The following is a 12458-nucleotide window of genomic DNA, read 5'->3' as shown; positions in this document are numbered from 1 at the left end:
GGGCCTTGACTTTTCTCTTGGTTAGGCCAGCTTTACTGGGAGTTCCTCCCACTGTACTTCTTAACACTAAGTATATACATAAAATATGTGTAAATATAATATATGTGATATATTATATCATGTACAAAACTTGATACTGGAAGGAGCTTAACATTTGCTATACGTTGCAGACACTCGGTCTGCAGTGAGCTAAAGAACGGGCTGCTGGCTGGCCTAGATGAGCAGGATCCTTTGGTTCATGGCACCTTTCTCCAGACTGAGTGACTGGAGTGGTGACAACAACAGATCATGGAGATGGCCCCATTTTTCAATCTGGGAGCCCTTGTAGCAAAAAGGGACTTCATGATCCATGGAAGAGGCCACATAGATTTACTCAGTGGCTCTCATACATGATGTATCATCAGGAACCTAGGTCCCATCTTCAAAGAGTTTACCCTGATGCTTTGGGAGGATGAGTCGGCCATCTGTGCTTTGTACAACAGACTGAAACAGGGAGGGCCTGAGACAGACACACCAGTTCCACGGATGCTGCACTATGCGAGACATTTGGGATCAGAGGCTGAAACAGAAGAACACACTGGAGACACAACCGAAGAATTTCAGCTGCCAAACCTTTTGCGCCTTCCTGAAAATGAGTCTTCATCCTTGAAAATAAAGACCCTTAAGGTTATTGACTTCCCAGATCGTTACCTTGAATACAAGACGCTGTGTCAGATTAACAAGATCAAAGAAGAGTCTTGTCCCATTTGACCCTGTGCCCCGGGCCTAAATGTCATTTCACAGTTGATGCCCTGAGTGTTTTAAAAACTTCAGCCATAAGAGCTGGTTAGAAACAAATCTACTTCCCTGACAATTTTGGCCGAATGAATCCAGGATGATATGCCGGGAGAACTTGAGGGAGCTACATGGTGAAACAGACAGACATGACTGTGAACTTTCCAGTAGTCAAGTCACTGCTCAGAGCCTCGGCTACTTCCTTTGACAATCTGAGAAAGTACAGGCTGTTTCATGTGGGAACTGCAGTGATTAGATTAAATGGGCAAAATTGTTGGTACCATAACCGGCACACATTGGGCATGCAATACATGGTGAATAACATTTCCAAAGTTTTACTATTATTTAGGTTTTACGTCTGAAATTTATACCAAGACCAAAGTACTATTGTGTTTTCCCCCTATATTATACATTTGTACATAGTGTGCAAAGAAATAATTGATATTTCATTTTTTTAGGTATTTTTAAGCTCTTGTTTTTGGAAAAATGGTTTCCTAATTATCTTGTGAAACTTTCATTACCAAAACCAAAACATGCATATGCATTTATGCAGTTAATGCTATTTTTTGTATGATTATGGGTATCATTTGACTACATAGTTACCTTGACCTAAAAGAAACAGTATTCCAAATACCAATACCAAGTTTCCCCTTTAGAGTTAAGCTGTGTGTATGTGTGATTCAATGAGAGTAATTAACCTACACATAATTCTACTGTTTTAATGAAAACCACAGATTTCAGCATTGCTGAAGGAGCATATGCTTCTTATGCTTTGAGTTCTAATGTTTCAGTGAAGTACAACTTCCTTCAATAATACATAACACAGCAAGAATATAATGAGTAAGAGGGTGGGCAAAGTTTGACCACTGAAGCAAAAGTGCTGAAGAGAAGACTGCTCTTTCTTACACAAATGCCAGCGATCCTTTTCTAATAGTACAGTGTGTATAATGTCATTCCCGGGAGTAGAGATTCAGGAAACACGGGTAAGCTGCTTTTAATAGAAAATGGCATTTAAAGCACATCTTCAAAAGCCACATTTGGAAAATCTCAGTAATTAATTCATTAATAATTATGTTTGGTATGACTGAACAATAATTGGTTCAAAGGCCATAGTAGTTAATATTAGTGGGTCTTAAATTCAAGACTATGTATGTAAGTTGTTATTCACTAGGAAAAGATTATTTTAATCTCCAATAACCTAATGTACCCACAGTCCGTGTAGTTACTATTTATGAGTTATCAACACTTGCATTCCCTTGCCAATCTTTGCAATGCGTCTGAATATTGAATGATTTATTTAAAATTTATTCCACTGTGTATATGGAACATACTGGGGACTGAACAGACATAATACTGCTTTTAAAATTCAAGGACATGGACACAAAAGCAATTAATTACAAAGTAAGAGAGTGAAGGAAGCAGGATAGCACGTTGGGAGGTCCTAGCACTTGTTTCCCCACAAAAACAATGATTTAAGAACTACCCAGTGCAGAAATGGCTTGCAAGAACTCTGGAACACAATAAAGAAGTTGCCGCAATGCTCTGGAGCACAAAAACTGAAAAGGGCCACATCAAAGTCCTACTGAAATACCAATGGCATTCTTCACAGAAATAAGAAAGAAACAATTTAGGGGCGCCTGGGTGGCTCAGTCGGTTAAGCATCTGCCTTCAGCTGAGGTCACAATCCCGGGATCCTGGGATGGAGCCCCGCATCGGGCTCCCTGCTCAGTGGGGAGCCTGCTTCTCCATCTCCCTCTGCCTCTCCCCCTGCTCCTGCTCTCTCTCAATCTCTCTTGCTCTCTTGTGCTCACTCTCTGTCCCAAATAAATAAATAAAATCTTTAAAAAATAATAATTTAAAAGTTCATGTGGAATCACAAAAGGACCTAAAGAGCCAAAAGGACCTTGAGTAAGAAGCCCAAAGCTGGAAGTATTACACTTCCTAATTTAAAAACAAACAAATAAAGAAAACATTAGGAAGATACAGTAATCAAAACAATAAAGTACTGTTTGAGTATACTTATCTTGATGAGCACTAAGAAATGTATAGAATTACTGAATCATTATATTGTACACTTGAAACTAATATGATATTGTATGTTAATTATACTTGAAACTTAAAAAGACAGTATAGTACTGGCATAAAAACAGACATATAGACCAATGAAACAGAACAGAGACCCTAGAAATAAATCTACAGTCAAGTGATCTTCACCAAGGTGCCAAGAACACACAACTGGAAAAGAATAGTCTCTTCAACAAATGGTACTGGGAAAACTGGATATCCACATGTGCAAAGAATGAAGATGAACCCTTATCTCATACCATATACAAAAAACCAACTCTAAATGGAATGAAAACTGAAAACATAAAACCCATAGAGGAAAACACTGGGAAAATCTTCCTTACATTGGTCTTGACAACAATGTCTTGGATATAGCACCATAAGCATAGGCAACAAAAGTAATAACAGACAAGGGAGGCTACTTCAAACCAAAAAGCTTCTGCAGACAAAGGAAAAAACGTAGTGAAAAGGCAATGCATGGGATGGGAGAAAGTGTTTACCAACTATTTATCTGATAAGAGTTAATTTCTAAAATATATAAGGAACTCATATAAATCAATAGCTAAAAAACAAATAACACCATTTAAGAATGGGCAAAGGTTAGGAATAGACATTTCTCAAAATAAAACACACACACATGGCCAAAAGGTAAATGAAAGCATACTTGACATCACTAGTCATCAGGGAAATACAAATCAAAACCACAGTGAGATATCACAACACACTTGTTAGAATGGCTATTATTGAAACAAAAAAAGATAATGAGTGTTGACAAGGATGTGGAGAAAATACAACCACTGTATACTGTTGGTAGAAAAGAAAACTGGTACAGACATTATGGAAAACAGTATGGAGTGTCCTCAAAAATTAAATATAGAACTACCATATGATCAAGCAATTCCACTTCTGGGTATATATCCAAAAGAGATGAAATTAGAATCTCAAAGAGGTAGATGCACTTTCACGTTCACTGCAGCATTACTCACAATAGGCAAGATGTGAAAATCACCTTAGTGCTTACCAACAGATGAATGGATTAAGAAGATGTGAGATGTATGTGTGTATATATGTGTGTGTATATCTGTATGTGTGTGTGTGTATGCACACAATACATACATACAATGGAATATTATTCAGCGATGAGAAAGAAGGCATTCTGACTACTTGTAGCAAATAGATCATGAGAGCATTATGTTAAGTAAAATAAGTCATAATAACTGACTTTATAACGTAGGGTAATTATGCGTAACCTTTCACTTTGTTTCAAGTTTATCTTTCAACAAATATTTACTGATATTGAGACAAAAACATACATACCAGTACAATGGATGGTGTGCCTTCAAGGGTCTTCCTTTTTAAGGCTCTTTAAAAAGACAAATATAGTAGCTTTTGAGTTTTTAAAAAAGACAGAAAAATGGACTCCAAATTACAAAGGGACAAAAGTAACACCAGAATAAAACAAAAATAGCTACTTCAAGTAAGATTCAGACAAGATAAAGTAGAAGGTCAAAAATTAAATTAAGGCACAAAGTATATAGACTTTACTTAATAAAATTTAAATCTTAAATACTTGTGTCTTATTATATTAGAATTATGCAAAAAGAAAATCTTTGAGGCATTTGATACTCACAAAAAAATGAAAATCAATTTTCATACACTTTAAACACTCTTAAGATGTTTGTCATTTCTCACTTTGTTCATTCTCACCCATCATTATCACTATGCTTTACTGCATGCATTTTAATGTAAAAGTACCAAAAGAGGAAGCCCTAGAGCATACAATTTACATTGAATATTTAACACTTTACGATGTCATGCAAGTAGCCACTTAGAGAATGGGAACAGGATATTTAAGGCATCCTAAAAATGTAGTCTAATTATACCACAAGGAATTTGCTGCACTGAGCATTATTTCTAACATCCCAATGCCTATATTTTTGTTCCTACTGGTTTACTTAAATTCAGTAAAAATTCTTCTTTAATAGAGAACTGAATCAGAAGACAAAGACCCCGCACAAAGTCTACTACAATGGAAATGGGTGTTTGTTTTACCACTTATTATACACACATAGAAATATATGTGTGTGTGCTTGTGTGTGCATGTGTAAATGTAAGTATATGTATATTTCTAAATTCTTTCTGAGAGCAGCTTGTTAATGGCTGTCACATTTTCTGTCTGGCCTAAGAGTAAAACTAAATCAGAACAATGAATAAATTCTTAAGCCAGGAGAGCATATTGCCTTTACTGAGAGATGTTTAACTCTTGGCAGAGAAACAACATGAATTCTGGCTGCAGTGTAAATAGAGGATTATAAGGAAAAATAATAAATTATGCATCTGAAATTTCCTCCAGACAAGGCAGCAATGAGAAGAGTTTTAATAAAGTTGTACAATGAGATGACTTAAGCCATAAACTCATCATGTAATAGTATCATCATGAGGTGGTTTCTTCCCCCAAGGCAAAAGACAAAATGTATATTAAAATACTTGGGGATAATTAGCCAACTAAAAATGACTTATGAAGAAGATGCAATAATGGAACAGTAACTTCCCATAAGTACTATGTAAATTAGTACCGTTTAAACAATGCTTCTGCTCTGTTTTAATCGTTTGCATTCTGATCTTGTCACAATTTCGTCAAATAAATCAGAGTTGAAATAAAGGCTTCTCAATTCAAGTTACGCTATCACACTAACTCTTATCCCCAAATTGTTACCTAGTTTCTCCTATGTCTTATATATCATGGGAATTAAAAATATAGTAGTGAACAAGATAAACTCAGTAAGCTTATGTTTAATAAGGAAAAAATTAAACAAGAAATTAGAATTTGATTGTTGCTACAAAGAAAATAAAAAGTTTTAGTGTTCAGAAAAGATGACAAACTGAGAGCTGAATGACAAAGAGATGGCAGTCAAGCAAAAATCAAGTGTGAGAACATCATAGACAGAACCAAGAGCTTGTGTGAAGGCCTGAAGATCAAGCCCATTGGCTTTTTTTTTTAATTATGTTTTGTTAATCACCATACATTACATTATTAGTTTTTGATGTAGTGTTCCATGATTCACTGTTTGCGTATAACACCCAGTGCTCCACGCAGAACGTGCCCTCTTTAATACCCATCACCAGGCTAACCCATCCCCCCACCCCCTCCCCTCTAGAACCCTCAGTTTGTTTCTCAGAGTCCATAGTCTCTCATGGCTCGTCTCCCCCTCCAAATTCCCCCCCCTTTATTCTTCCCCTCCTGCTATCTTTTTTTTTTTTTAACATATATTGCATTATTTGTTTCAGAGGTACAGATCTGTGATTCAACAGTCCTACACAATTCACAGTGCTCACCATAGCACATACCTTCCCCAATGTCTATCACCCAGCCACCCCATCCGTCCCACCCCCCACCACTCCAGCAACCCTCAACAAACTGAGGAAGCCCATTGGCTTGATCAAAGCACAGAAAGATCACTCTCGTGATTGGAGCAGAGAGAACAAGAAGGAAAGTGGAAGGAAATCAAATTACTAGAGAGGTAGACAGGAGCCAGGTCCTACAGGGCCTGGGATTTTACTATAAGCTATTTGAGGGCTTTAAAATCCTCTAATAAGTGATATAATTGTTTAATAAGTGATTTAATCAAATTAACACTTTAAAGAATTTATTTATTTATTTGTCAAAGAGAGAGTGAGAGAGCATAAGCAAGGGGAGCAGGCAGAGGGAGAAGCAGGCTCCCCACTGAGCAGGGAGCCTGATGCAGGACCAGATCTCAGGACCCTGGGATCATGACCTGAGCTGAAGGCAGACGCTTAACTGACTGAGCCACCCAGGTGTCCCCAAATAAACACTTTAAAAAATACCAGTGAAGGTTGGGGAATGGATTCTAGAAGTTCAAGAGTAGAAATAACCATTCAGAAAAGAGAACAATTGAAATAGTCCAGACAATAAAGGTTGTGGCCCCAACCAGAGATGATCATAGTAGAAATGGATAGAAGTGGGTAGATCTCAGGTGGTTTTTGATATTGCTGAGAGATTGGATATAGGTACTGAGAAACACAGAATAATCCAGGGAAACTTCTAGATAGATGCTGTTAGTATTTATTTATTTATTTATTTATTTATTTTGCAGATGGGAAAGACAGTGACAAGTAGGCTCAGGGATGGTGGTAGAAGTTAATGGTTCTATTTTTGCCATTTCTTAAGTTTTTACTGCCTATTAGAAATTATAAAAATATTAAGCTGTTAAATATAGAATATGAAGCTCAGATAAGTAGTCAGGACTAAAGAAGTTAATTTATGAATCAGCATATTAAGATAATACTTAGAACAATATATATAGGATGAGTAGAGAGGTCATCTGAATAGAAAATATCTTCTAAGTAGAAAATCATAAAAATGTGAACAGCTGACAACACAGTAGTAAACTTCCATATTTAGAAATGTTATGAAGTTTCTGGATGCTTAAATATATTTTTTTCTTAAACACATTTAAAAAAAAATTGTAGAGAATATTCAGGCCATATTGACCAAAGACAAAAGAATAAAATATTTGAAAAGGCCATTATGACAATTTGCTCTCTATGAGAACCAGTGGGCAAGCGACATTTCTGAAAAATTTCCAGGCATATTACAAAACTCTCTACAAAAAAGAGTTTGTTCTAAAATAACATAAAAAGAAAAGAATCTTAATAACTCCTCCTGTTTTCCCCCTCCCCGTTCTCTTACTGGCTTAGAGATTAGCAGTTATTCTGATAATATTGAAAGTATTTTTATAAATGTATAAATATATCTCCTCCTGCCAAAAGATTAAAGGATGCTTCCAAGAAAAACTGAGATTTAATTATACTTTCTTTCTCCATAAAATGAGAGCCAGTGAATGGAGTATTTGTACAGTGTGGAAAAACAGAGTTTACAAAAACGTAAAGACCAGTAATAATTTTACAATTGTAGATACTATGAGCTCCATAAGCAGTAATACAAAACATTTTGGGGAGAATCATTTTTATTTGGCAAGTTTGTACATTTTGAGGCAAACTTTATTAAAAATATTTTAGGAGTAAAATAAAAAAATGAAATTTGAAAATGTGGCATGGCTAAGAAGGTACATATTAAAGATCACTACGAAGTCCATTAAGAGAGACAGCTTAGTCAAATTACAATTCCATCCTTTATAATTTCTAAGTTATTTTAGGATATTTACGACAATGCTTATAGGGTATATTGAACTGAACTTTGTAGATTAGATTTATTATTTAGCCATTCTAAAGACTGATGAAATATGTAATTAAATTAGTTGAACCACATCTCCTCTGCCTAAACAAGTTTCTCAAATATTTGTTTAGCTGCTCTCTCTATTTGGCTTCTCCTAAATCTGATGTAACACACATTTTAGCTACTGGTATGACTAATAGTGACAGTCAGTCATACCCCCGAGGATTTTATATATATTATAATGAATTTATATATAAGATACATGGATGAAGGGCTATGGTGCTATTGTTCATAATAGTAGCAAAAAGTAGAAATGATACATACACTCTTTTATATATTATTTCATATTTAATACATATTATTTTATATGTATTTTATTTTTAATTTTTATATTATTTGTATTTTATTTCACATTACCTATATTTTATGCTAATTGTATATATATTCCTATTCAAACAAAATCTGTAGCCTTTTCAAAAAATTGTGATTTATCTCATTTTTAATGTTTTTCTGTTTTATAAAAATGTCACCAAGACATCCAAAACAATCTGCAGATTTAATGCAATCCCTATCAAAATACCAACAGAGTTTTTCACAGAAGTAGAACAAACAATCCTAAATGTGTATGGAACCATAAAAAAATCCAGAATAGCCAAAGCAACCTGGAAAAGGAAAAGTGAAGCTGGATGTATCATAGTTCCAGACTTAAAGTTATATTAAAAACTGTAGTAATCAAAACAGTATGGTAATGGCACAAAAATAAGCACATAGATCAATGGAACAGAATGGAAAGCCCAGAAATAAACCTATAATTATACAGCCAATTAATTGCCAACAAATGAGGCAAGAATATGCAATAGGAAAAAGAGTCTCTTCAACAAATGGTGTTGGGAAAACTGGACAGCCACATGCAAAAGAATGAAGCTGGACCACTTTCTTACACCATACACAAAAACAAATTCAAAATGGATTGAGGACCTAATATAAGACCTGAAACCAGAAAAATTCTAGAAGAGAACACAGGCAGTAGTTTCTCTGATACTGGTGAACATCCTTCTAGACATGTCTTTTGAAGCAAGGGATACAAAAGCAAAAATAAATTATTGGGACTACATCAAAATAAAAAGCTTTAGCACAGCAAAGGAAACTATCAACAAAAGTAACAGACAACTTACTGGGGGGAGATACTCGCAAATGACATGTCTGATAAAGGGTTAGTATCCAAAATACGTAAAGAACTTATACAACTCAACACTCAAAAAAACAAATAATACAATTTAAAAATGGGCAGGAGACCTGAAAACTTTCCAAAGAAGCATGCAGATGGCCAAGAGACACATGAAAAGATGTTCAACCTCACTTGTCATCAGAGAACGGCAAATCAAAACTGCAATGAGACATCACATCACACCTCTCAGAATGGATAAAGACCAAAACTCAAGAAACAATAAGTGTTGGTGAGGATGTGGAGAAAAAGGAACCCTCTTGAACTGTGGTGGGAATGCAAACGGGTGCAGCCACTGTGGAAAACAGTATGGAGATTCCTCAAAAAGTTAAAATAGAACTACCCTATGATCCAGTAATTGCACTACTGGGTATTTATCCAAAGAATACAAAAACATTAATTCAAAAAGATATATCCATCCCTATGTTTATTGCAGCACTATTTACAATAACCAAACAATGGAAGCAGCCCAAGTGTCCATCAACAGATGAATGGATAAAGAAGAAATGGGGTGTGTGTGTGTGTGTGAGTGTGTGTGTCTGTGTGTGTGTGTATAATGGAATATTATTCAGCCATAGAAAAGAATAAAATCTTGCATCTGTAACAAAATGGATGGATTTAAAGGGTATAATGCTAAGCAAAATAAGCCAGTCAGAGAAAGACAAATACCTTATGGTTTCACTCATATGTGGAATTTAAGAAACAAAACAAATGAACAAAGGAAGAAAAAAAAAGAGAGATAAACCAAGAAACAGACTTTTAACTACAGAGAACAAACAGATAGACGGTTACCAGAGAGGAGGTAGGGGGAAATGGGCAAAATAGGTGGAGGGGATTAAGAGTACAATTATCTGGGCTTGGTTGAGGAAGATGCTGGTGGAGCAGGAGGATCCTGGGCTCATTTCATCTCACAAACACAACTAGATAACTATCAAATCATCCTAAATACCCCAGAAATCAACCTGAAGACTAACAGAACAAACTCCACAACTAAAGGGGAAGAAGAGCCCACATTGAAGAAGGTAGGACAGGTGGAGATATGGTTTAAGGGAGAAACGGATTGCAGGTGCAGTGGACGTGAAACAGCTATCTGAAGAACTCCTAGGGCACACAGGGGGAAATTATTCCCTCTTTTTGGAATGTTTCTGTGAGGCAGCATTCACAGAGACACTTATCCAGGAACAAGGGATCTGGCTGGTGCCATTTCTCTCCCCTGCCTTCCAGCATAAATACAGAGCCAACTCTGTTGGGAAACACAGTCCCAAAACTGGCTATGTAACTTGCTTACACCAAGCCCCACACCCCCGTGCTTTGGTGGGACTGCCCTTCCCAGCCAAGCTTACCTCAGTCCCAGCATAGCAGGCCCCTCTCCCAGAAGACCAGCACAAAACCCTGCCCACACCATGTGTCCTGACCAGATAGTTCTGCAGGGCCTCAGTTCTCATGGAAGTGCTTTCAGGTCTCATTTCACAAGCGGACCAGGCACACCTAGTTAAAACTCACCACATTCAGGCCAAGGACCAAACACTGTCCAGAACAGGCAGAGAGAGCTCTGCGGATGACTGGCCTGAAGGAAAGAGCAGCCAAAACACAAGAGCAGAGCGCATACAGCACACACCAGAGACACTCCCTGAAGCGCCAGGCCCTGGACACTACATGATCTCTTCATCATAATGTGATTACTTTCAGGAGCAGGAAACACAACTGGCTTTTCTAAAACAGAGACGGCAGCAGAGACTTAAACAAAATGCAAAGACAGAGGCATTTATCCCAGATGAAAGAACAAGATAAGGCCACAGCCAGAGATCTAAGCAAAACAGATATAAGTAACATGCCTGATGGTGAATTTAAAGTATCATAGGGATCTCAGTAGGCTCAAGAAAAGAAAAGAAGATATCAGGGAGACTAGACTCTTTCCACAGAGAAGAAAGCGTTAAAAAAATCAATCAGAGATGAGGACTGCAATAAATAAGATTTGAAACAGGCTTGATGAAATCAATAACAGAGTGGGAGAATCAGAGGAATGAATTAGTGACCTAGAAGACAAAATAATTGAAAAAAATGAAGCTGAACAAAAGAGAGAAAGAATTATGCAACACAAGATCAGACTTCAGGAACTCAGTGACTCCATCAAATGTAATAACACTTGTATTATAGGAGTCCCAGAAGAAGAAGAGAGAAAAAGGGGCAAAAAATATTTTGGAGGAGAATATAGCAGAACACTTCCCTAATCTGGGGAAAGAAACAAACATCTAGATCCAAGAGGCACAGAGAACTCCCATCAAAATCAACAAAAGCATGCCAACACCAAGACATATTATACTTAAATTTGCAAAATATATAGAGAAAGAAAAAACCCTAAAGGCAGCAAGACAAAAGAAGTCTTTAACTTGCAAAGGAAGACCCATACAGCTAGCTGGAGATTTCTCAACAGAAATGGCAGAGCCAAATGGCAAGCCAGAAGGGAGTGGCCTTGTATATTCAAAGTGCTGAATGGGAAAAATCTGCAGCCAAGAATATTCTATCTAGCAAGGCTGTCAGTCAGAATAGAAGGAGAGATAAAGAGTTTCCCAGGCAAACAAAAACTAAAGGAGTTTGTGACCACTACATCAGCCCTGCAAGAAATATTAAAGGGGACTCTTTGAGTGGGAAGGAAAAACCAAAAGTGACAAAGACAAGAAAGCATCAGAGGAAATTTCCAGAAACAATGAGAAAACAAATAATAAAATGGCGATAAATATATATTTATCAATAACTACTTTCAACGTAAATGGACTAAACACTTTAATCAAAAGACATAGTGTATCAGAATGGATTAAAAAAAAAAAGACCAATCTATATGCTGCCTACAAGAGGCTCATTTTAGACATAAAATCACCTACAGATTGAAAGTGAGGGGATGGAGAACCATTTATCACACAAATGGATGTCAAAAGAAAGCAGGAGTAGCAATACTTACTTCAGACAAACTAGATTTCAAAGACTGCAACAAGAGACAAAGAAAGACACTTTATCATAATAAAGGGGATAATCCAACAAGAAGATGTAACAATTGTAAATATTTATGCTCCCTACTTGGGTGCATCCAAATATATAAGACAATTAATAGCAAACATAAAGGAACTCACTGATAATAATACAATAATAGTAAGGGAATTTAACACACTTACAGCAATGGACAGATCATCTAAGCAGAAA

Source organism: Eumetopias jubatus, unplaced genomic scaffold, assembly GCF_037043125.1.
Source record: "Eumetopias jubatus isolate StellerSeaLion01/CBP00866 unplaced genomic scaffold, mEumJub1_p1.0 scaffold_14, whole genome shotgun sequence".
NCBI classification, from domain to species: domain Eukaryota; kingdom Metazoa; phylum Chordata; class Mammalia; order Carnivora; family Otariidae; genus Eumetopias; species Eumetopias jubatus.
The sequence above is the reverse complement of the archived record's forward strand: the minus strand, read 5'-3'. Positions refer to the sequence as shown.